Source organism: Gorilla gorilla, chromosome 19, assembly GCF_029281585.2.
Source record: "Gorilla gorilla gorilla isolate KB3781 chromosome 19, NHGRI_mGorGor1-v2.1_pri, whole genome shotgun sequence".
Taxonomy (NCBI): domain Eukaryota; kingdom Metazoa; phylum Chordata; class Mammalia; order Primates; family Hominidae; genus Gorilla; species Gorilla gorilla.
Window position 1 is genome coordinate 104979588 of NC_073243.2, and position 25510 is coordinate 105005097.

At 40.3% G+C, this 25510-nt stretch overlaps 1 long non-coding RNA gene across 1 annotated transcript in view; it reads right to left on the reverse strand.

Annotated features, from left to right (window-relative positions):
- Positions 1–3956: 3956 nt before the first annotated feature.
- LOC134757627 (uncharacterized) overlaps positions 3957–25510 on the reverse strand; it is a 316386-nt gene continuing 294832 nt past the window's right edge. The window contains exons 5-8 of the long non-coding RNA XR_010131842.1: positions 15846–15956; positions 12524–12579; positions 5321–5376; positions 3957–4121 (exon numbers count right to left, since the gene is read on the reverse strand). This is a non-coding gene — a long non-coding RNA (uncharacterized lncRNA). The remainder of the gene's footprint in view (positions 4122–5320; positions 5377–12523; positions 12580–15845; positions 15957–25510) is intronic.

Sequence of the window (25510 nt, forward strand, 5' to 3'; positions counted from 1 at the left end):
TACTCTAAGCTCCCCTGAGAGTACTTACTTGAACAGAAAATCAAGTAAATTTTCTGTTTATTTCAGATCTTTTCGTTCTCCCAAATGTTGTTGCTCTCTCTTTTTTTTTTTTTCAGCTTTTCACTTTTTCTCTGATAAGTTACAATGAGTTGCTAGTCTCCCCAGTGCTTCACCTACAGATGCGGCTTCACCCGCAGCTGGGTGTCTCCTTCTCAGCACTCTGAGGGCTCCCACCCCTTGATCTCCCAAGAAAGAAGCGTATTGACAAGCATCCAGCAAATGTCAGGTTAAAGAACATTTTCTGAATCAGGGCACCTGGAGGTGGAAATTCTGGCATGACAGTTGGGGAAGTTAAAGATGGAGTAGTCCTATTTTCAAATGGCAAATGGCTCTCTACTTCCGGTCACCTGAGGCAGAAGTAATGAGGGAAGTGCCTTCATGTTTTCCATGTGGGTTTCCATCCATGATGGATGACTCCATCATGGCGTGAGGTGACTCCAACATGGCGTGAGATGGCTTCATCATGGCGTGAGATGGCTCCATCATGGCATGACAGGACTCCATCATGGCATGAGATGACTCCTTCATGGCATGAGATGACTCCGTCATGGCATGACATGACTCCATCATGCCATGAGATGGCTCCATCATGGCATGAGGTGACTCCTTCATGGCATGAGATGACTCCTTCATGGCATGAGATGGCTCTATCATGACATGAGATGACTCCATTATGGCATAAGATGGCTCCATCATGGAATGATATGACTCCACCATGGAATCAGATGGCTCCATCATGGCATAAGATGAGTCCATCATGGCACGAGAGGGTTGGTTGGAACCATTTGGATGGTTCTCAGCCAAATACTAACATCAGAGGCACAATGCACAAGACAGAGGAGAGTGGGTTCTGCTGAGTAGGAGTGTCTGAGTCTAAGCTGCTCTGCCTGCCACCCTTTCCTCTAGAGTTGCTGGTTAGTAGTTCTTCCTTCCAGGGTTGCTGGTTAGTATTTCTTCTCCTCTGGGGTTGTAGTTAGTACTTCTTCTCTCTAGATTGAACTAATAATAGAGCCCTTTTACACTTATTTGCCACTCCCCAAAATGCTCAGTGATAATATACACCCCCACCTCTTCTTGAATGCACTGTTGATGCCTAAAATGTATTCATTTTTGTTATGGAGCTATGCTGCACCCTTGGTGCCAAGGTTCTTTATAGTTCACATGAGGTTGCTAGACATTATATGATGCCAAGAGCTCTGGAGACAAACATCTTTGATTAGTGATGATTCAAAAGAATGCCCACAGTTATAGTGATGGACAATGGCTGGAATTCAGAAAGAATCATAAAACATTGTAATGAGAGAAGAGTTATTTTATTTCCCTGTAAGTTATATGCTTTTTTTCCAAAATACACCATTGTGAAATAGTTATTCTATCTTCTTAGTCTATGAGTCAAATATTATAACATCAACAAAATTTTCCAAGAAGTTCTAATACAGACAGACCAACCAAAAAGAGATTCTCAGATGGATAATAGAAATACCGTCAACTTCTCAAACCTGTGTGGCCTAAGTAGCTAGCAATGCTACTACTAAGTGGCATTGGCTACTAATATTGTACTAATGTTGGCTAAGGACCCATCTGTGTGCAACTCAGAACTTTTAAAAAGAAAGAACTTTTACTGAAGAATATAAATGGTGGTTCTGTATTTCTAAAAGTGCTAAAATTTTCAAGAAAAAATATACTTTTAAATTTTCTTTTTATTTAAATATAAATTCAGTCACATTTGTGACATTGGTCTTCTGACATTGGATGCCAGGAAACCTTGTTGTTCAGTATTAGTGCTGTAGATACATGGCTGGGAGAAGGTGAGGCGAATGATATCTACACCCTGACTCTACCTTTTGGAAATAAAACGACAGCAGTAAATTTTCCAGCATCATATACGTGTTCATGATATGCCTGCCCCTCCTCACTTTCTCCTAAAACATAGTTGGGAAACATCATGCAAGGACTGTTTGGGAAATGCAGCAGAGATATAGTAGCACTTGCTTGCTCTGTGCTGGGCACCTCCTCCAACCTTTAACTTATTCAACAACAGTAAAGTCCCTATTCATTCTTTAGCATGTTCTAGGCACTCTCATAAGCATGAAGGATACAGGAGAGAATTAGGCAGACAAGGTCTCTGTTCTCATGCATCTTCAATTATATGAGCTGCTCATTTAAGGGGAGTCTCATGGGCTGAATTGTGTCAGCCCTCAATTCATATGTTGAAGCCCTCTCCTCCAATACCTCAGCATGTGGCTGTATTTGGAAATTGGAAACACAGTAGCATCTTTAAAGAGGTAATTAAATTAAAATAAGGTCATTAGGGTGGACCCTAATCCAATATGACTGGTGTCCTTATAGGAAGAGATTAGGGTAGACTCACGGACGGAAGACCATGTGAAGACACAGGGAGAAGATGGCTACTCCACGCATGCCAAATGGAAGTCTCTTTATTCTTCAGAATGCTTCGATAAGCCATCCTGTGCAAATTTGGGATGAGATCCTTGTTCTGAATAAGTGAAAGAATGAAAGAAAGGAATCTTCATAGAGCCATCCTGAAAGGAGAACTGAAGAGCTGGGAGAGGTGGATGAGAAAGAAGCCAGCTGGGCTGAGGAAAGCTGCCCCACTGCACTGTGACCCTCTCCCAAAGTCCAAGACATTTCCCAAGCTCACTAAACTAGAAATCAATGGCATACGTGGATTTCTTATGAAAACTGGTGAAGGGACTGTGGTTATATATAAACTGATATGGGGTAAAACAGAGAGAGTGGACAAAAGCTGGGAGGAGGTGGAATTTTGAGAATCTAGATCTTCTAGCTTTGCAGATGCTGTGGAGAGGATCGTGAAATGTCCAGGCAATGAAATGAGAGTGTAAACCCAGTTTAACTAGTTTTTTTGGCCTCTCTTTTCTGCCATACGATTATACTTAGAAGCACATAAAAAGAGCAATATACCATCCTGACAAACATGGTGAAACCTCGTCTCTACTAAAAATACAAAAATTAGCCAGGAGTGGTGGCAGGTGCCTGTAATCCTAGCTACTTGGGAGGCTGAGGCAGGAGAATTGCTTGAACCCGGGAGGCGGAGGTTGCAGTGAGCTGAGATCGCACCACTGCACTCCAGCCTGGCGACAGAGTGAGACTCTGTCTCAAAAAAAAGAAAAAAAAAAGCAATATATGTAATTAAATCCAAAATGAGTTTTGGATTTTAGATCATTGAACACGAGTTATGATGTGTGTGTGTGTGCCTGTGTGTGTGTGTTTACAAAAAGAGTAATGAACACATTCCACACATCATCCCACATCTATAATGGCAGCAGCTGTGACGATGGACTGTCATGGAGGCGAGGCAGAGCAGGTTGAAGAATACCAACACAGTAAGTCTACGTTTTGAGAAAGGAAGACCATGTTCAATCTTGATGGACCCAGCATTGTAAAACTAAGCACAACATATTCTTCCTTTGATCAATAGCAATATTTGGCAAAAATCCAAACATAAAGAGAGTTGAAAAAAAAATCAGGAGTTATGGGATAGTACCTCAAAGGAAACAGAATTCTTAACTCCAGCTGCCTTCAAAAAACATGGGTGAGTGTGATATCTAAAGTATTTTAAAAACTATCAAGATGAGCTTTATAGGAAGTTTCTGGAGCTCGGCATTTCTTGGCACCGAATAAAAGGAAGCCGTTTTAAAATTTCTGGAATGATTATGTGACCTTGAATCTCTACTGAATCTCAAGAGAACAAATTTTCTTGTTGTGTTGATGCCAGGTTTCTAATGCACTTGAGTATTAAACAAAAAGCATCTTATTTTACAAGTTTATGACAAACTATTACTGGCTATTAAAAGACTCATGATGGTCCTATGTGTGCTGGGCAAATCACAGAAATGTGCGTAAAAGATACTTGCCGTGTCACAGCTGAGTCCTCACAGTGAGCAAAATGGCTGGAACGTAGAGAGGGAGGGGCTGCCTTTGCTCACTTGGCCCAAATTCAAAGCCATCCATCTACTGTCTTAACGGTAGTAAGAATTACAACCACTTGTGTCTATACAAGATTTGCCAATATTAATGGCCTGAAAAAAAAAAACAACAGCCAACATTTTACCCCAAGCAAGCAGGACATGGCAAATACAATTTTCTGCATAACAAGCAAATGTGGGTTGGATTTGTAGTTCACACATGGAGAATTTTTATTTTTCAACGCCTTGAGTTGACCTACTGGCATCTGATCATCTTACATCGGACTTTACAGTGGCTCAGGGAAGAGCTAATTCATGAATGATAAAACGCTAAAAGAAGCCTTGTTTATCCTTCACAAATACAGAAAATAACTAAATGCAGAAACTCTGCACAGAGTCACCCCAGGGATGGTGAGGGACACACGTGTTCTATGTAAGGCACGTCAATTAGGTCTTCAACTGTGATGTCAGAATCTGAGTAGACTCTGGAGCTGCTTTTGTCTCACTGTCTGGCTCCTTAGACTCGGGGCTGGGAGGAAGTATTTATCTCTGTGCTGTGAGATTTCCCAAGGAGCACTCTCCTGACCTCAGCTTGTTCCCTTTCATTGGGTGTCCTCTTATCAAGGAATGTGGCTCTGAGAAGGTCAGAAACTCTCAGGTGGTGTCACTAGTTACTGACCATGTGACCTTGGGCAAGTCACTTCTCCTGGCCTCATTTCCTTATCCTAAAATGAGAATGGAAGGCTGGGCGCAGAGGCTCACACCTGTAATCCTAGCACTTTGGGAGGCCAAGGTGGGTGGATCACCTGAGGTCAGGAGTTCCAGACCAGCCTGGCCAACATGGTGAAATTCCATCTCTACTACAAATACAAAAATTAGCCAGGTGTGGTGGCAGATGCCTATAATCCCAGCTACTCGGGAGGCTGAGGCAGGAGAATCACTTGAACCTGGGAGGCGGAGGTTGTGGTGAGCCAAGATCATGCCATTGCACTTCAGCCTGGGCAACAGAGTGAGACTCCCTCACAAAGGAAGGAAGGAAGGAAGGGAGGGAGGGAGGAAGGAAAGAAGGAAGGAAGGAAGGAAGGAAGGAAACAGTGGCTGCCACATAGGATTTTTATGGGGATTAAGTAAAACCATGCTTAGAAAGCACTTGGCGGAGCCTGATACGTAGCACATTTTTTCAGCAAGTCGTTGCCTTATCTTTTTATTTATCATCACTGCAGTTGTCTTTTCTCAATTCGTCAACCATTTACTGAAAGGCAGCTTTCTATCATACAGCAGGCTAGCTTTGATTTCTTTAGCACATGTGATACCTGTCTAGTTGGTTTCTTCTCTGAGTCTCACAATTAATCCGCAGAGTCTTGCAAACCTTCAGAACAAGCAGGATATAACATTTATTAGCACATTATCTCAACATTCATTTCAGCGTTATCCTTACCAACATTCATCCCTGGAGATTTGAAACCCCAAATGCATTATCAGTGCCTAAAAGTTATGAAGAGCTTACAACCAGGGGCCACTGAACGTGGGACTAGGTCTTTCACTTAGTAATTTCCCACTAAAGCACAATAGCATTAAAGGCATTTTATAATAAAAGGGGAAAAAGGCATTAAAAGCCCAGGTGTTATCTTTGGATTGATAATAGCTGTGAAGTATTAATTGATGTTTATTTCTATGCATCTATTATTATCCTAACGCACTTGAAAAGAGAAGGGCCATATCTGCTGTATCCACTTGCTGAAGCTCTATTGGAAATGTGTCTCTATGGAGCCAATTTGCCTCTGTTTTATGTTTTCTGTGGATTCCTGAAAGAGTTAATGTAACTTCTTCAGTAAACCACAGTATGAGCATTGGGAAAAATCGGAGCTACTCAATCCATCACTCAGTTCAAACTGTATGTTTCACTGATGAGAAAGCTATGTGTCAAAAGAAAAGCATGAGACAAATACAAATTGAGGCACATTCTGCAAAATACCTGACCAGTATTATCAAGGTCACCAAAACAAGGAAAGTCTGAAAACTTGTCACAACCAAGAAAATCCTGAGTAGCCACGATGACTAAGTGTAATGTGGTACCCTGAAGGGATCCAAGAACAGGAAAAGAAAGTCAGATTAAAAACTAAGGAATATGCATAAAGTGTAGACTCAAGTTAATAATGATGTATCAATATTGTTCCATTAATTGTGGCAAACAGATACCACACTAAAATAAGCTATTAATAATAAGAGAAACTTGGCCAGGCGCGGTGGCTCACGCCTGTAATCCCAGCACTTTGGGAGGCCGAGGCGGGTGGATTCACGAGGTCAGGAGTTTGAGACTAGCCTGGCCAACATAGTGAAACCCTGTCTCCACTAAAAATATGAAAAAACAAACAACAAAAAAAGGCCAGGTGCGGTGGCTTACGCCTGTAATCCCAGGACTTTGGGAGGCCGAGGCGGGTGGAACACGAGGTCAGGAGATCAAGACCATCCTGGCTAACATGATGAAACCCCGCCTCTACTAAAAATACAAAAAATTAGCAGGGCTCGGTGGCTGGCGCCTGTAGTCCCAGCTACTCGGGAGGCTGAGGCATGAGAATGGCCTGAACCCAGGAGGCGGAGCTTGCAGTGAGCCGAGATGTCACCACTGTACTCCAGCCTGGGCGATAAAGTGAGACTCCATCCCCCACTGCCAAAAAAAAAAAACAAAAATTAGCCAGGCATGGTGGCACACGTCTGTAGTCCCAGCTACTCAGGAGGCTGAGGCAGGAGAATTGCTTGAACCCAGGAGGCAGAGGTTGCAGTGAGCTGAGATCACGCCACTGCACTCCAGCCTGGGCAACAAAGCAAGACTCTGTCTCAAATAATAATGATAATAATAATAGAAACTCTATATCACCTTCGTTATTTTCCTATAAATCTAAAGCTATTCAGAAATAAAATGTTTATTTTTAAAAAATATATAAAATGTTCATGATGGAAATACCAAAAGCAATGGCAACAAAAGTCAAAATTGACAAATGGGATCTAATTAAACTAAAGACCTTCTGCACAGAAAAAGAAACTATCATCAGAGTGAACAGACAACCTACAGAATGGAAGAAAATTTTTGCAATCTATCTTTCTGACAATGGTCTAATATCCAGAGTCTACAAAGAACTTAGACAAATTTACAAGAAAAAACAAACAACCCCATTAAAAGGTAGGCAAAGGACATGAGCAGACACTTCTCAAAAGAAGACACTCTTGCAGCCAACAAACATATGAAAAAAACCTCAACATCACTGATCATTAGAGAAATGCAAAGCAAAACCATAATGAGATATCACCTCACTCCAGTCAGAATGACTATTGCAAAGTCAAGAAACAACAGATGCTGGCGAGGTTGTGGAGAAAAAAGGAACACTTTTACAGTGTTGGTGGGAATGTAAATTAGTTCAATCATTGTGGAAGACAGTGTGGCGATTCCTCAAAGATCTAGAAGCAGAAATACCATTTGACCCAGCAATCCCAGTACTGGGTATATACCCAAAGGAATATAAATCATTTTATTATAAAGACACAAGCATGCGTGTGTTCATTGCAGCACTATTCACAATAGCAAAGACATGGAATCAACCCAAATGCCCATCAGTGATAGACTGGATAAAGAAAAGGTGGTAACATACGCACCATGGAATACTATGCAGACATAGAAAAGAATGACACCATATCCTTGCAAAGGATATGAACTTTGCAAATGGATATGCATATGAATCCTTGCAAATGGATAGAACAGTTATCCTAGTTTGCTAAGCATCCATGTCCTTTGTTATCCTCAGCAAACTAACACAGGAACAGAAGACCAAACACTGCATGTTCTCACTTGCAAGTGAGAGCTGAAAGATGAGAACACATGGACACATGGTAGGGAACAACACACACTGGGGCCTGTCAGGGGCAGGTGAAGGGAGGGAGAGCATCAGGAAGAATAGCTAATGGATGATGGATTTACACCTAGGTGATGGGTTGATTTGTGCAGCAAATCACCATGGCACACGTTCACCTATGCAACAAACCTGAACATCCTGGACATGTACCCCTGAACTTAAAATAAAAGTTGAAGAAAAAAACATCTATGAAACTAAATGCAAACAAGTGAATTAGCTACTGAAATTAAAGAAAAAAATATGTTCATGAACATTTTTGAACTAAAGCTTATACTGTGGCTTTAATGTCAGGGATTCCCACAGGTTATAGTAACAGCACTTGTGGTCTGGACTACTGGAAAGGCTGTGAGCTCATTTCCATAGATGCGTGCCTCTCTGCATCTCACTGCACTCAGTAGTCAAACCATAGTAATTATAACTACTTCCTAGATTATATGTGAAGATTCAATTCACCACCGTGAACCTCCATGCATAGTGTCTGACACACAGTAGGTACTCAGTTAATATGAATTATCTTCTCATTCCCTTGACCTTTTTTCCAATATGGGATTAGTTGTGCTCTGGTTTTTATTTCTATCATAAGGACTTGATCAAAAATTACAAATTGTTTTGGCCATTCTATGCATTGATTGTCCCATAGGAGATAATGCTCAAATGTTGAATCCTTACTGATTTTTAATCATCTGTGTACTGTCTGAAAACAAAGCTAGAAACTCTAAAACTAAAATGTTAAAAGGCTTAAAATAATCTGGTTGAGATGTTGCTTTTGCTTCTTGTTTTGGAGAGAAAATATTGAGGTAGAACTTGAAGTAACTATATGTTCCAAAAAGACAGTACTGTGTAGAAATAAATTAATCTACCTGCGTTTACAATTTTTCTGAATTAAGAAAGATAGGTAGAGAATGGAGAGAAACATACCTATTCCGATAATCTATAGCTCTCCCTTGAGGGACGTGGATGATTGAAATGGAATTTTACTTACTCGTTTAAGCAACTAACTTTCCTTTTAACTTTTATTTCAGGCTTAGAGGTACATGTGCAGGCTTGTTATATGAGTGAATTGCATGTCATGGGGGTTTGGTGTACAGGTTATTTTGTCACCCAGGTAATAAGCACAGTACTCGATAGGTGGTTTTTCAATCCTTACCCTCCTCCCACCCTCCACCCTCAAGCAGGCGTTGGTGTCTGTTGTTCCTTTCTTTGCATCCACGTGTACTCAGTGTTTAGCTCCCACTGATAATTGAGAACATGCAGCTAGGTTTTCTGTTCCTATGTTAGCTCATTAAGCAACTAACTTCCAACAACCCACTAGATGTGAAGTTCCTTGCTTGATGCCAAAGATAGAGGCAAAGGTGATCTCAGCTATGGAGCTGCTCACAAGGTGATCTAGTAGATTCTACATGGTAAGACTTGATCCTTGGCCAAGGTTGGGGGTCAGGGAAGTGCTTGACAGTTCGCAGTTCTGCTGGGTTTTAAAGGCTGTCTTGAAGGAAAATGGGCATATGAGGAGGATGCAGGTTTAACCCCAAAGCCCATTCCCCCAATTCCCCCAACTGCAGACTGCTGCTGGCAGAAGTATAGAATGTAAAGGGACGGCTGGCAGACGAAGCCCAAGAGCAGGCAGTGGCCAGGGCTTCAGTTCAGAATCGCTCAGTTTGGGAGTTAAGAGAAGAGTCTTATGCCCACAATTCCAGTGTAGACAGAACTCTGTGACTGAAGGGTAGGGGATGAACTGAAGCGGGCTGATTGGAAGCAGAATGTGAAGACTCTTGATAAATCTCAGGTAATAAGCGATGATAAATTAAATAACATAATGGCCAAAAGAAGAAAACCCAAGCCTGTGTTGGCATTGATGACTTGGTGACCAACTGAATATGGAACCAATTCATCCATATTGAAAGAATGAATTCATATTGAATAATATGGAAAATTAATATTAGATAATCTTTCTCAAGAAATTCACATTTCATCAATTATATTAACATATTTCTGACATTCTATTAATGTTTCATGGATTAGAAAGTGCGTGTATATATGTGGCCTTATTCATTTTCAAAACAGCATTTTGAGATAGGATATCTCCCAGGTTTCTGACTCAGGCTACTGAGACAGAGTGAAATTATCAAGATAGGAAATGGAACAGGTGTGGAGGGGAGGATGATTATGAGAGCTTCAAATATGAAAATGCTGAGCTTGAAAAACCTGTGAGATGTCTGAGATACAATTGAACATACAGGCAAAAAGAAAGCAGTAACTCTCAAGAAGGTGATAGTGATGGTAATAAACGCCATTTGAATTGGGGGGAAAATATCAGGGAAGGTGCTGATAGTGAAAAACTTATTTATGGTGATTTCTTTCTTAAATAAGAGGAAGTGAAATGAATTTCAATAAAATATTGGCAGTAAGAATGTAGACCAAGAAAGCATTGTTTAAGAAACAGTTGAGAAAGAGGAATCTGGGACCACTAGTGGAGAGGTGGTACTTAAAGTGCAGGTGGGAATCTGTTTGTTCACAGGAAGTACAGTAGATTCATGGGAAAATAATTAGTCTGTATCTTTGGCCTGTTTGCCATGCATTTGAAAAATGCATAGGACTGGTTTTAGAGAATTTGCTTCAAACCGAACAGTAAAACTACGATGCAGAAAGCAGATTGAAAATGTTCTGGCCAGGCATGGTAGCTCACACCTGTAATCTCAGCACTTTGGCAGGCCGAGGTGGGTGGATCACCTGAGGTCAGGTGTTCGAGACCAGCCTGGCCAACATGGTGAAATGCCGTCTCTACTAAAAATACAAAAATTAGCTGGGCATGATGGCGTGTGCCTGTAATACCAGCTACTTGGGAGGCTGAAGCAGGAGTATCACTTGAACCGGGGAGGTGGAGATTGCAGTGAGCCAAGATCATGCCACTGCACTCCAGCCTGGGTGACAAGAGCAAAACTCCGTCTGGAAAAAAAAAAAAAAAAGGAAATGTTCCGAGATGTCAAGATTTATCCTGTTCATCCTCAGTGATCCTCTCCCTGCAAGCTGCCATGCCTTGTCCACTGACGATGGGCAGCAAGAAACAAGATGTGCAGGAGTTTCCATCTAAGCCTCTACCACGCAGGAGAGTTGAGATTAGATTTCTAGGATCAGTCAACATTGATTACAAGCAGAAGCAACACTCCACAAAATTCGTGTTCAATGAAAACAAAACCAAGAATACAGCAATAAAATAGAATGTTGTGTTCATTCAACTATTAGAAAGCTTTATAAAGGTATTATGGAAAAAAGCATGTGACAGAAAACCCAAAATAACAGTGGCTTAACAGTGGCTTATGGGGCTGTGCATCATGATTGTCAGGACCTCAGGCTCCAGCCATGGAATTGCTCCATCATCTTGAACATGTGGCTTCTACCTCCTGGCCTCTGGTGTTCCAGCCATCTCACACACATTTAGGCAGAGGGAAAGAGGCAAGATACCTAGTGAACTTGGACAGGAGACGTTCCCCTCCACCTACTGCTCAGATCCTAACCACATGGCAAGGTCTAGCTGCAAGGAAGATTGGGAAATGCAGTCTTTCCTCTAAATGGCCATGCACCCAGCTAAAAATTGAGAGTTTTATCACCAGGAAGGAATGGGGAGAATGTGTATTAGGAGCGTGATCATTTTCTACCACACCATGCTCCTTAAGATTGGGAGGGTCAGATTTGACAAAGTGTTGAGATACAGACAGACAGACAGACAGAGAGGCAGACATATAGACAGATACACACATATCCGTATATTATATTCCATCCAAATACTACATATTCAGCCTCTATGCTATACCAGGCATGTTTGTAGACAATAAGGAAGCAGCAGTGAACAAAACAGAAAAGAAAACAACTTTGTCCTCATATAACTTGAATTTTAATGAGAGATTGCTCTATTTTTATCCTCAGGTTTAGGCCAACATTTATTCACAACTGAGACAAGGGGTGCACAAACCTCGTCTTTTTGTGGTTGAACTAAGAAGAAGATAAGGTTGACAATCCCAAGGTCAGTCAGAATAACTTGCATCTAACACACAACTTCATTGGAGAAGAATAATACTGTCCCAAAACAATGTAAAGGTGAGCCTCTCCAATCCCAGCATGGGATGCCTTCAAATCCTGTATCTGTTGAACTTTTAGCCACAAAACAGAGAGGTAGCAGGGTTCAGAATCTCCCTTGTGTCCTCTGTCATGCTACTAGTTGGTGTGTGCCATTATGGAGTTCTTTGGTCTTGCGTGCCATGAAATTATTTAAGGTGAGAATGGTCCCTTTGGGGCTCGCCATGTAACATGGGGTCATCAGGTGCTGCTTCTTGGCCCACAATGGGTAGAATAGGGTGTAATTTTGAACTACTCTGGAAAGAAGAGGGAGGGGTCAAGCTTTAGATATAATATCAGGAGTTCATCTGTCCCTCTTGTGTCTGTCACTAATTACAGGTCCATGAACTTTCCATTCTTCAGTCTAAGAAATGATGAGAAGCAATGTGCAATAATGGAAACTTTGGTTTGCTATATTTTCGTGAGCCAGTTACATACATTATTTGAAATGTAATTTTATCATCTATAATTTTAAAAAGAAAAAATAATATTTCTTACCTCAAAATGCTGTTTTGAAGATGAATAAGGTCACATATATACACACACTTTCTAATCTGTAAAACATTAATGACATGTCAGGAATATGTTAACATTATTAATGAAATGCAAATGTCTTGAGAAAGATTATTAAATAGACTAAGATTTTATAAGTAATGTTCACCATAATTTATCTTTTTAGAAAAGATAATCATTCAAAGGGTTTTTATTTTTAGTAGGCGTTTAGATAAGCTTAGTTGACCTTTTCCCAAATCTTGACAATTAGTGATGAAACAAGATATTCCCTGTGAGGAGAACACAGGGTGTACTTTGCTGCCCTAATAAGACAAACAGGAAAGCCAATACCGGGTAGATTGCTGTGAAGGCAATTAAACTTTGAAAAGGGTGATAGTGCAACCTTTGACCAAGCAAACAGCAATCTCTGTACCAAGTAGTGCTTTGATTTGCCACCAGTCCTTTTATTTTCACCGGTGAAAGAGCTGAAGTTGTTTTTGCTGGATACATTTCCTATTTCTCCAGAATAAAGTTTATTTTTGAGTTAGATATTCCAAAGACATCAGGTTGGGGTCATCTTTTACATTTGTAGAGTGTTCTGGTGGCTGCCGTGACTAAGCTAGAAATCTTGTTGAGACATGTGTTGTATTTTTACAGATACAACGGGCTGTTACCCCAACATGAGGGGTAGGCTGGAGAAAGGGGATGCAAAGGTTAGTGGATGGCAGCAGACAGAAAATCCCGAAAAGAATGGATGGGAGAAAATAACAGAGACCTAGCAATGCACAGTTCTTCAAAGCCAGAGAGACAATGATTCTGACCTGTTTTTAGAAGGAACGGTGTTGGCCTTCTATTGCAATTGTTAGTTGCTTGCTTTGATGTTTTCTTTTAAAAGGGTGACACCATTTCCTTATAAGACCAGCCCAAAGTTCTGTTGATCTTAGCATATTATACTGATTTTCTTTCAAGAAAAAATAAAAATTGGGTTAGGCAAAATGACAAGACAACAAAATGTCTTGCTGGTGAAAGTATCACCAAGAGATCAGAGAACTAGAAAACTCATTAATAATTCCTGGAAGATGGGAGAGTTATCTGTCAAGAGAGAAAGAATTCAGAAACATCTGCCATGAAAAGGTCCCAGACAGGCCTATATGATTTACTAAACATTCTTGGTTCCAGAACCTCAGGAAAGACATACCTCAGGGAGATGAGTGAGGCTGTGAAAGGAAGAAGTCGGGCCCTGGGACATCCTGCAGCTGTCAGGCAATCATCTGAGAGTGATGGTGAGATGGACTCTCCAAGCCCAGGGTGAGGACCCCTCCTCCAAGGATGTCCCTGTTGGCACCCTAGCCCTCTGGAGGATCCTGGGGGCTTCAGGGCCAATGAGCTTCCTGTCATTAAGTGGCCCTCCCATGGAGCGTCTATAGGAACAGCCCCTCAGTCTTCCCCTAATTGGAGTTCCACCTCTCAGCACTCCAGAGACATCCTCAGCAGAAATGGAAAAGGGTTTGGCCCTAGAGCACAACTTGAGGGAGCTAAGTCTTCCCCACTACACAATCAGATTTCCACATTTGGTGGAGATGATTCTGCCTTTTCTTTAGATTATAATGTTCTGAAGTCTAAAGAGCTCGTTGTGCAGGATGCATTATTACAAAGAAAGGAAATGCTGCCCAGAGAGAAATCAATTTAAAAGGAATTATCCTCTCTATGAAATGTGCCAGAAGGCAGCGGTGGGAAGTGGGCAGATAGGAGATTAGAGGGACTTGAACATTAACTTAGCTCTCTAGATGTAATACTTTTTAAATGCGTTTAATACCATTTACAAAGGGAAATACACAATTGTCCTGGGCTTTCCTTTTAAGATTTGGTCCTTAGGATGCCAAGTGTCTCCTATGACTCTCATGACCCCTGCAACATGTCACCGTAGCCCCTCTGTTGTCACCCTCCCATGTGTTGCCATATTTTCTTTAACATTTTACACCAAATATTCCAATGAAACTGTGATCACAGAGCCACCATTTCCTGTCTCAGGAATAGCTGCTGATGGAGTTCTGCCCACCCAAAGGTTATCACACACCACGAGGCAAGGCATTTTCTCTGAAGCTATGGTAAAGTTAAATTAGTTCATAAGATAAGGAGAACATGTATTCAAATAGTTTGGAAAATGTACTCAACATGATTTTTATTAAATGAATCCAGATCTCAAAATTCAAAATTATGAGTAGACTCAAATTAATATTTTCCCACTAAATACTACTATCAATATTTTATTTTATTTTATATTTTTCATTTATTAACAGACAGGCTCTTGCTCTGTCACCCAGGCTGAATGAAGTACAGTGGTGCAATCATTGCTCACTGCAGCCTCAAACTTCTGGGCCCAACTCATCCTTCTGCCTCAGCCCCCTGAGTAGCTGAGATTACAGACTTGCACCGCCATGCCCAGCTGTTTATTATTATTATTATTATTGGTAGAAAGAGGGTCTGGCTGTATTGCCCAGGCTGCTCTCAAACTCCTGGCCTCAAGTGATGCTCCTGCCTCAGCCTTCCAAAGTGCTGGCATTATAAGTGTAAGCCACTGTGCCTGGTCAACTATGCACACTTTAAAACTAGTTTTTGTACTTTAGTGATTCATATCTCAAGGAAAGGGGCATATTTCAATGTGGAGAAGTGAGATAGAGAGGAAGGTGGTATGAAATAACAGTGGTATTGTGGCTTTACAAGCTACCTCGAGTTTTTAAGATTTCTCTGTGTGACTTTTTATTGTTTTATCAAGTTAAGCACAGAAGCCTACTAAGTAATCATAATCCTCCAGTTATAGGGTGTCAAAGAGCACAGAGACTCAGTGACTCAGAAGAGAAGACAGAAGCCTGGGGAAGTGCACTTCAGCTGCTTGGAGGACAAGGCACATTCATCCTTCGCTTGTCCTCAACTTGTTGTGCTAATGAACTGTGATCAGTATTGACCTTACGTATTGAGTTTTCCATCTTCTGTTTTTATTAAGCACCCATTGGAAAGTAATTGCTGCAGGCACCTGCCACAGAGACAACTTATGTGATTCATACCCAGTGGACTTTTTTTCTTTCCCATTCAACATAACAAGAGGGCTTCTAGTTATGTTGTCTTTTCTGACCCTAACATTTTACTTGAGTCTTAGCAAGCTTTAGATTAGTATTACATGTAAACAATATGAAATAATTTTGTTGCTATTAATTCCAAGATCTTGACACACATTCTTGTAATTGTCTATTTGTTCTTCCTCTATAGTGGTTACTAATACCAGCAGGGATAAGTCAGGCAAACAGAGGTAGATAACCAAATATTTTACCTTACTAGGCAAACATTCTTCCTCTTCAGGCATAGATATTGATAGAGACCAGTTGTGCAGTCAAACACGATCACATGATATTCTGTTTTCTAGTGGCCTGACTCTTCATATCTATGGGAGAGATGAAGGAAATAAAAGAAAATGACGTTCACTTCATTTCCTGGTTGCTTTAGATCCACATAATCACGGTGCAACAACAAGAAAATGGGTAACAACATGAATGTCATTTGTGATCTGCTAATAGGATAATTTTATTAACCAAATTATGTAATGCCATAAGAAAGATAAAAACTTAGACTGGATGTCAGGAAATGTTTCTTGTTAATAGGAAATATTTGATTAATACAAATGCTCTCTGGAGAATGGATAGAAAGAAGTTCTACCACTCAGGACATTTCAAATTAGATTCTAAGCCAGAAAAAATGGAAGCTGAGCTTTGTTGACATCAAATATCTCTTGGGCTTTCCTCATCCAGACCATCCAATATATGAGTGAGAATATTCTATGTTAATCTGGACAACACTGTACAGTAAGCAGGTTGTTGATGGCAATATTCTTCTAATACTAACTGCACTTTCCAATTTCTGAATGAAGGCCATCTTTGCAACACAATTCAAAAGGAATTTTTTTAATTTAAAAATATATATTTTACAATGAAATATTTCAAACATGCAGACAAGTATAGAGAATAATATAATAAAAATCCATGGACCCATAACACAATTTTATCAAATCTTAACATTGCACTTTAGGTGTGTGTGTGTGTATGTGTGCTTTAAAGAAATAAATCTCATAGTTAATGGGTGCAGCACACCAACATGGCACATGTATACATATGTAACAAACCTGCACATTATGCACATGTACCCTAAAACTTAAAGTATAATAAAAGGAATGGTTTCACTGAATCTAGGAAAATAAAAGGATTTACAATATACTTTGGCTTAAGACCTGGGCCTTTTCTTATATCCTTTACATATGTCCATCATGGCTTTGAAGTTGACCTGTGAGGCAAGATTTCCTCTTTTCCATAAAGACTTTCAGTCAGCTTCTGAGAGTGTACGGGTAATCTCTTTCAGGATTTAAAAAGCCATCACTTACTGAACACATCGGTGTGTAGCTGTTTTGCTCTTATGCGTTGATGTGCAGCACTCTTTACATAGAAAGGCTCATTGGATGGCAGTGCCCACTCTGTGAGATGCATAGCAGGCCTATTTGTTTAACTTTCCACTTTAATCCTTATGTGAGTTCTTCAATATATTCTTATGTTTAAATATTTAAACAAGGAAGAAATGCAAAATAAAAAGTTAAAGTCTTTTCTCTCACACACTTACCATCCACACTCCAGATAGGTATATATCGTTTCAGAACCTATTCTTTTAATAACTCACACATACACTTACGTGCACAGGCAACATGCTTTTAACTTAAATAGAATCATTCTATTTTTATTGTTCTGTATCTTTCTATTTTCCATTAACAGTGTATCCTTGTGATTTTTTCCACACTAAAACATATGGATCTATGTCATTCTTTAAAAATACTACATAGTCTTCAAAATATTGGCATTATTTATATAGTCATTTCTTAAATTAACAGACATTTCTAATTTTTCACTTGTACAAAGAATGTGGTAATGAATATTCTTGTTTCTGTATTTTATGCATGAGCATGAACATTGTATAACACTATATAGCATTTCCTATATGCCAGGCATTGCTCTTTGCATTTTGCAAATATTATCTTATTTATTCCTTACAACATCCTTATGGTGCAGATACTGTTATCATCCCTAGGTGAGTAAACTGACACAGGAAGAGGCTAATTTTACCTTCCCACAATGGTAGCTGGGCTGTAAACCCAAGCATACTAGTACAGAATGTAGGCTTCTCAGGTTCTGCTATATCTCCAGTAAAGCAATATTTTTTAGTATTTGTTGCTCCCACAATTGGGACCCTTTTTCCACTAAATATTCTAATTGGCTATTACTGGTTTATTTGAAAACTATTTTCAAATATCAATATTTTAGTGAATATTTGCATTAAACTTACTCATATGACTTAATCATTTTGGTTGATTGCTATGATTTGTTTTAAAAAGGTTCATTGAGATATAAATTACACATACTGTAAAATTTGCCTGTTTAATTACACAATTGATAACTTTTAGTAAATTTACCAAGGTGTGCAACTAGTAGTATTAACTAATTTTAGAACATTTTTATAACTCTGATAAGATCTCTCTTGCCTCTTTATAGTGAATTCATTCCTGTCTTCAACCCCAAGCAGCCCCCAGTGTACTTTATATCTCTATAGATTTGCCTTTCCTGAACATTTCGTTTATATGTAATCATATAATATGTAGCCTTTTCTTTTTTTTTCTTTTTTTTAATTTTACTTTATTATTATAATACTTTAAGTTTTAGGGTACATGTGCACAATGTGCAGGTTAGTTACATATGTATACATGTGCCATGCTGGTGTGCTGCACCCATTAACGCGTCATTTAGCATTAGGTATATCTCCTAAAACTATCCCTCCCCGCCCCCCCCCACCCCACAACAGTCCCCGGAGTGTGATGTTCCCCTTCCTGTGTCCATGTGTTCTCATTGTTCAATTCCCACCTATGAGTGAGAATATGCGGTGTTTGGTTTTTTGTTCTTGCAATAGTTTACTGAGAATGATGATTTCCAATTTCATCCATGTCCCTGCAAAGGACATGAACTCATCATTTTTTATGGATGCATAGTATTCCATGGTGTATATGTGCCACATTTTCTTAATCCAGTCTATCATTGTTGGACATTTGGGTTGGATCCAAGTCTTTGCTATTGTGAATAGTGCCGCAATAAACATATGTGTGCATGTGTCTTTATAGCAGCATGATTTATAGTCCTTTGGGTATATACCCAGTAATGGGATGGCTGGGTCAAATGGTATTTCTAGTTCTAGATCCCTGAGGAATCGCCACACTGACTTCCACAGTGGCTGAACTAGTTTACAGTCCCAACAACAGTGTAAAAGTGTTCCTATTTCTCCACATCCTCTCCAGCACCTGTTGTTTCCTGACTTTTTAATGATTGCCATTCTAACTGGTGTGAGATGGTATCTCATTGTGGTTTTGATTTGCATTTCTCTGATAGCCAGTGATGGTGAGCATTTTTTCATGCTTCAAAAGAAGCATAAATGTCTTCTTTTGAGAAGTGTCTGTTCATGTCCCTCACCCACTTTTTGATGGGGTTGTTTGTTTTTTTCTTGTAAATTTGTTTGAGTTCATTGTAGATGCTGGATATTAGCCCTTTGTCAGATGAGTAGGTTGTGAAAATTTTCTTCCATTGTGTAGGTTGCCTGTTCACTCTGATGGTAGTTTCTTTTGCTGTGCAGAAGCTCTTTAGTTTAATTACATCCCATTTGTCAATTATGGCTTTTGTTGCCATTGCTTTTGGTGTTTTAGACATGAAGTCCTTGCCATGCCTATGTCCTGAATGGTAATGCCTAGGTTTTCTTCTAGGGTTTTTATGGTTTTAGGACTAACGTTTAAGTCTTTAATCCATCTTGAATTGATTTTTGTATAAGGTGTAATAAGGAAGGGATCCAGTTTCAGCTTTCTACATATGGCTAACCAGTTTTCCCAGCACCATTTATTAAATAGGGAATCCTTTCCCCATTGCTTGTTTTTCTCAGGTTTGTCAAAGATCAGATAGTTGTAGATATGCGGCGTTATTTCTGAGGGCTCTGTTCTCTTCCATTGATCTATATCTCTGTTTTGGTACCAGTACCATGCTGTTTTGGTTACTGTAGCCTTGTAGTATAGTTTGAGGTCAGGTAGCGTGATGCCTCCAGCTTTGTTCTTTTGGATTAGGATTGACTTGGCGATGCGGGCTCTTTTTTGGTTCCATATGAACTTTAAAATAGTTTTTCCCAATTCTGTGAAGAAAGTCATTGGTAGCTTGATGGGGATGGCATTGAATCTATAAATTACCTTGGGCAGTATGGCCATTTTCACGATATTGATTCTTCCTACCCATGAGCATGGAATGTTCTTCCATTTGTTTATATCCTCTTTTATTTCCTTGAGCAGTGGTTTGTAGTTCTCCTTGAAGAGGTCCTTCACGTCCCTTGTAAGCTGGATTCCTAGGTATTTTATTCTCTTTGAAGCAATTGTGAATGGGAGTTCACTCATGATTTGGCTCTCTGTTTGTCTGTTGTTGGTGTATAAGAATGCTTGTGATTTTTGTACATTGATTTTGTATCCTGAGACTTTGCTGAAGTTGCTTATCAGCTTAAGGAGATTTTGGGCTGAGACAATGGGGTTTTCTAGATATACAGTCATGTTGTCTGCAAACAGGGACAATTTGACTTGCTCTTTTCCTAATTGAATACCCTTTATTTCCTTCTCCTGCCTAATTGCCCTGGCCAGAACTTCCAACACTATGTTGAATAGGAGTGGTGAGAGAGGGCATCCCTGTCTTGTGCCAGTTTTCAAAGGGAATGCTTCCAGTTTTTGCCCATTCAGTATGATATTGGCTGTGGGTTTGTCATAGATAGCTCTTATTATTTTGAGATATGTCCCATCAATACTTAATTTATTGAGAGTTTTCAGCATGAAGGGCTGTTGAATTTTGTCAAAGGCCTTTTCTGCATCTATTGAGATAATCATGTGGTTTTTGTCTTTGGTTCTGTTTATATGCTGGATTACATTTATTGATTTTCATGTATTGTACCAGCCTTGCATCCCAGGGATGAAGCCCACTTGATCATGGTGGATAAGCTTTTTGATGTGCTGCTGGATTCAGTTTGCCAGTATTTTATTGAGGATTTTTGCATCAATGTTCACCAAGAATATTGGTCTAAAATTCTCTTTTTTGGTTGTGTCTCTGCCCGGCTTTGGTATCAGGATGATGCTGGCCTCATAAAATGAGTTAGGGAGGATTCCCTCTTTTTCTATTGATTGGAATAGTTTCAGAAGGAATGGTACCAGTTCCTCCTTGTACCTCTAGTAGAATTCGGCTGTGAATCCATCTGGTCCTGGACTCTTTTTTGGTTGGTAAGCTATTGATTATTGCCACAATTTCAGAGCCTGTTATTGGTCTATTCAGAGATTCAACTTCTTCCTGGTTTAGTCTTGGGAGGGCATATGTGTCGAGGAATTTATCCATTTCTTCCAGATTTTGTAGTTTATTTGCATAGAGGTGTTTGTAGTATTCTCTGATGGTAGATTGTATTTCTGTGGGATCGGTGGTGATATCCCCTTTATCATTTTTTATTGCGTCTATTTGATTCTTCTCTCTTTTCTTCTTTATTAGTCTTGCTAGGAGTCTATCAATTTTGTTGATCTTTTCAAAAAACCAGCTCCTGGATTCATTAATTTTTTGAAGGGTTTTTTGTGTCTCTATTTCCTTCAGTTCTGCTCTGATTTTAGGTATCTCTTGCCTTCCACTAGCTTTTGAATGTGTTTGCTCTCGCTTTTCTAGTTCTTTTAATTGTGATGTTAGGGTGTCAATTTTGGATCTTTCCTGCTTTCTCTTGTGGGCATTTAGTGCTATAAATTTCCCTCTACACACTGCTTTGAATGTGTACCAGAGATTCTGGTATGTTGTGTGTTTGTTCTCGTTGGTTTCAAAGAACATCTTTATTTCTGCCTTCATTTCATTATGTACCCAGTAGTCATTCAGGAGCAGGTTGTTCAGTTTCCATGTAGTTGAGTGGTTTTGAGTAAGTTTCTTAATCCTGAGTTCTAGTTTGATTGCACTGTGGTCTGAGAGACAATTTGTTATAATTTCTGATCTTTTACATTTGCTGAGGAGAGCTTTACTTCCAAGTATGTGGTCAGTTTTGGAATAGGCGTGGTGTGGTGCTGAAAAAAATGTATATTCTGTTGATTTGGGGTGGAGAGTTCTGTAGATGTCTATTAGGTCCACTTGATGCAGAGCTGAGTTCAATTCCTGGGTATCCTTGTTGACTTTCTGTCTCATTGATCCGTCTAATGTTGACAGTGGGGTGTTAAAGTCTCCCATTATTATTGTGTGGGAGTCTAAGTGTCTTTGTAGATCACTCAGGACTTGCTTTATGAATCTGAGTGCTCCTGTATTGGGTGCATATATATTTAGGATAGTTAGCTCTTCTTGTTGAATTGATCCCTTTACCATTATGCAATGGCCTTCTTTGTCTCTTTTGATCTTTGTTGGTTTAAAGTCTGTTTTATCAGAGACTAGGACTGCAACCCCTGCCTTTTTTTGTTTTCCATTTGCTTGGTAGATCTTCCTCCATCCTTTTATTTTGAGCCTATGTGTGTCTCTGCATGTGAGATGGGTTTCCTGATAACAGCACACTGATGGGTCTTGACTCTTTATCCAATTTGCCAGTCTGTGTCCTTTAATTCCAGCATTTAGTCCATTTACATTTAAAGTTAATATTGTTATGTGTGAATTTGATCCTGTCATTATGATGTTAGCTGGTTATTTTGCGCATTAGTTGATGCAGTTTCTTCCTAGTCTCGATGGTCTTTACAATTTGGCATGATTTTGCAGTGGCTGGTACTGGTCGTTCCTTTCCATGTTTAGTGCTTCCTTCAGGAGCTCTTTTAGGGCAGGCCTGGTGGTGACAAAATCTCTCAGCATTTGCTTGTCTGTAAAGTATTTTATTTCTCTTTCACTTATGAAGCTTAGTTTGGCTGGATATGAAATTCTGGGTTGAAAATTCTTTTCTTTAAGAATGTTGAATATTGGCCCCCACTCTCTTCTGGCTTGTAGAGTTTCTGCCGAGAGATCCGCTGTTAGTCTGATGGGCTTCCCTTTGTGGCTAACCTGACCTTTCTCTCTGGCTGCCCTTAACATTTTTTCCTTCATTTCAACTTTGGTGAGTCTGACAATTATGTGTCTTGGAGTTCCTCTTCTCGAGGAGTATCTTTGTGGGGTTCTCTGTATTTCCTGAATCTGAATGTTGGCCTGCCTTGCTAGATTGGGGAAGTTCTCCTGGATAATATCCTGCAGAGTGTTTTCCAACTTGCTTCCATTCTCCCCGTCACTTTCAGGTACGCCAATCAGACGTAGATTTGGTCTTTTCACATAGTCCCATATTTCTTGGAGGCTTTGTTCGTTTCTTTTTATTCTTTTTTCTCTAAACTTCCCTTCTCACTTCATTTCATTCATTTCATCTTCCATCACTGATACCCTTTCTTCTAGTTGATCGCATTGGCTCCTGAGGCTTCTGCATTCTTCACGTAGTTCTCGAGTCTTGGCTGTCAGCTCCATCAGCTCCTTTAAGCACTTCTCTGTATTGGTTATTCTAGTTATACATTCGCCTAAATTTTTTTCAAAGTTTTCAACTTCTTTGCCTTTGGTTTGAATTTCCTCCTGTAGCTCGGAGTAGTTTGATCATCTGAAGCCTTCTTCTCTCAATTCGTCAAAGTCATTCTCCGCCCAGCTTTGTTCCATTGCTGGTGAGGAGCTGCGTTCCTTTGGAGCAGAAGAGGCACTCTGCTTTTTAGAGTTTCCAGTTTTTCTGCTCTCTTTTTTCCCCATCTTTGTGGTTTTATCTACTTTTGGTCTTTGATGATGGTGATGTACAGATGGGTTTTTGGTGTGGATGTCCTTTCTGTTTGTTAGTTTTCCTTCTAACAGACAGGACCCTCAGCTGCAGGTCTGTTGGAGTTTGCTAGAGGTCCACTCCAGACCCTGTTTGCCTGGGTACCAGCAGCGGCGGCTGCAGACCAGCAGATTTTCGTGAACCGCGAATGCTGCTGTCTGATCGTTCCTCTGGAAGTTTTGTCTCAGAGGAGTACCCGGCCGTGTGAGGTGTCAGTCTGCCCCTACTGGGGGGTGCCTCCCAGTTAGGCTGCTCGGGGGTCAGGGGTCAGAGACCCACTTGAGGCGGCAGTCTGCCCATTCTCAGATCTCCAGCTGCACGCTGGGAGAACCACTGCTCTCTTCAAAGCTGTCAGACAGGGACATTTAAGTCTGCAGAGGTTACTGCTGTCTTTTTGTTTGTCTGTGCCCTGCCCCTAGAGGTGGAGCCTACAGAGGCAGGCAGGCCTCCTTGAGCTGTGGTGGGCTCCACCCAGTTCCAGCTTCCCAGCTGCTTTGTTTACCTAAGCAAGCCTGGGCAATGGCGGGCGCCCCTCCTCCAGCCTCGCTGCTGCCTTGCAGTTCGATCTCAGACTGCTGTGCTAGCAATCAGTGAGACTCTGTGGGCATAGGACCCTCCAAGCCACGTGCGGGATATAATCTCCTGGTGCGCCGTTTTTTAAGCCCGTCCGAAAAGTGCAGTATTCGGGTGGGAGTGACCCGATTTTCCAGGTGCCGTCTGTCACCCCTTTCTTTGACTCAGAAAGGGAACTCCCTGACCCCTTGTGCTTCCCGAGTGAGGCAATGCCTCGCCCTGCTTTGGCTCGCGCATGGTGCGTGCACCCACTGACCTGCGCCCACTGTCTGGCACTCCCTAGTGAGATGAACCTGGTACCTCAGATGGAAATGCAGAAATCACCTGTCTTCTGTGTTGCTCACGCTGGGAGCTGTAGACCGGAGCTGTTCCTATTCAGCCATCCTGGCTCCACCCCAATATGTAGCCTTTTCTATCTGGTTTCCTTTATTTGGCATAATGTTTTTGACATTTATTCATGTTATAGAATGTCTAAGTATTTTGTTGCCTTTTATTACTGAATGTTATTCCATTGCATGAATAAATCACATTTTGTTTATCCATTTACCAGTTGATGAACTTTTTGATTTTTCCACATTTTGCTTATTATAACTAATGTTGTTATGAAGATTAAGATGATACTTCAATTTGAGTTCATGTGAATTCATTTCTGAATGGCTCTATCAACTATCCAGTAATAGACATGTTTTCACTATTCTTGGGTAACTAACTAGAAAATAAGTACTGGGTGATAAGATAAGTTTATGTTTAACTTCTTAAGATACAAGTAAACTGTTTTCCAAAGAGCTACGTTTTACATTTCCACCAGCAATGCCTAAGGGTTTGATTGCATTAATGTTCCAGATAAATAATTCATTGTCTTTTTATAGACAAAAAAAATCAAGGTTTAAAGAAATTGAGTTACTTTTTTTGGTCCCATTCTGTAAGTGGTAGAGTTAAGAATCAAATTTGGGTCTTTCTGATTCCAAATTTCACACTCTTAACTACGGTAAAATTGTCACCTTCAAGACAATTGTCAACTATTCTCTTGAGGGCAAATTCAGTGTTTCTAATTATCTGTTTTTCAAAAAAATTTTAAGTCATATACATATAAAATTGTTAGCAGTCTACTTTTACTTAGCAGAAGGAAGATGAGTCATTAGAAGGAAAGAAAATGAGGAATGACGTTGGTAGTAAGAACCTATGTAACGAAGACAGGTCACACACCTCTCCCAAGTAGCTCAGTCTCTGTTCTGGCTGATTCCTCTGTCTGAATCATCACAGCCCCACTTCCCTCCTTTCATGTAGGTGCTCATACTTGTCCTTCAAGACTTAACCTTTGCATAAGAGGATAGCAGGCTAATGGATCACCCATTCATTGTTGATGTGAGTAAGTTTGAACTGAGTGATGTTATATAACCTAAAATCCAGAGACAACATCCTGTCTTTACCTGTAACATCTCTCCTGAGCAACTGCCATCCAGTGGCCACTGGCCCAATGCTGTCCTTCTCAGCGTAGCAACATGT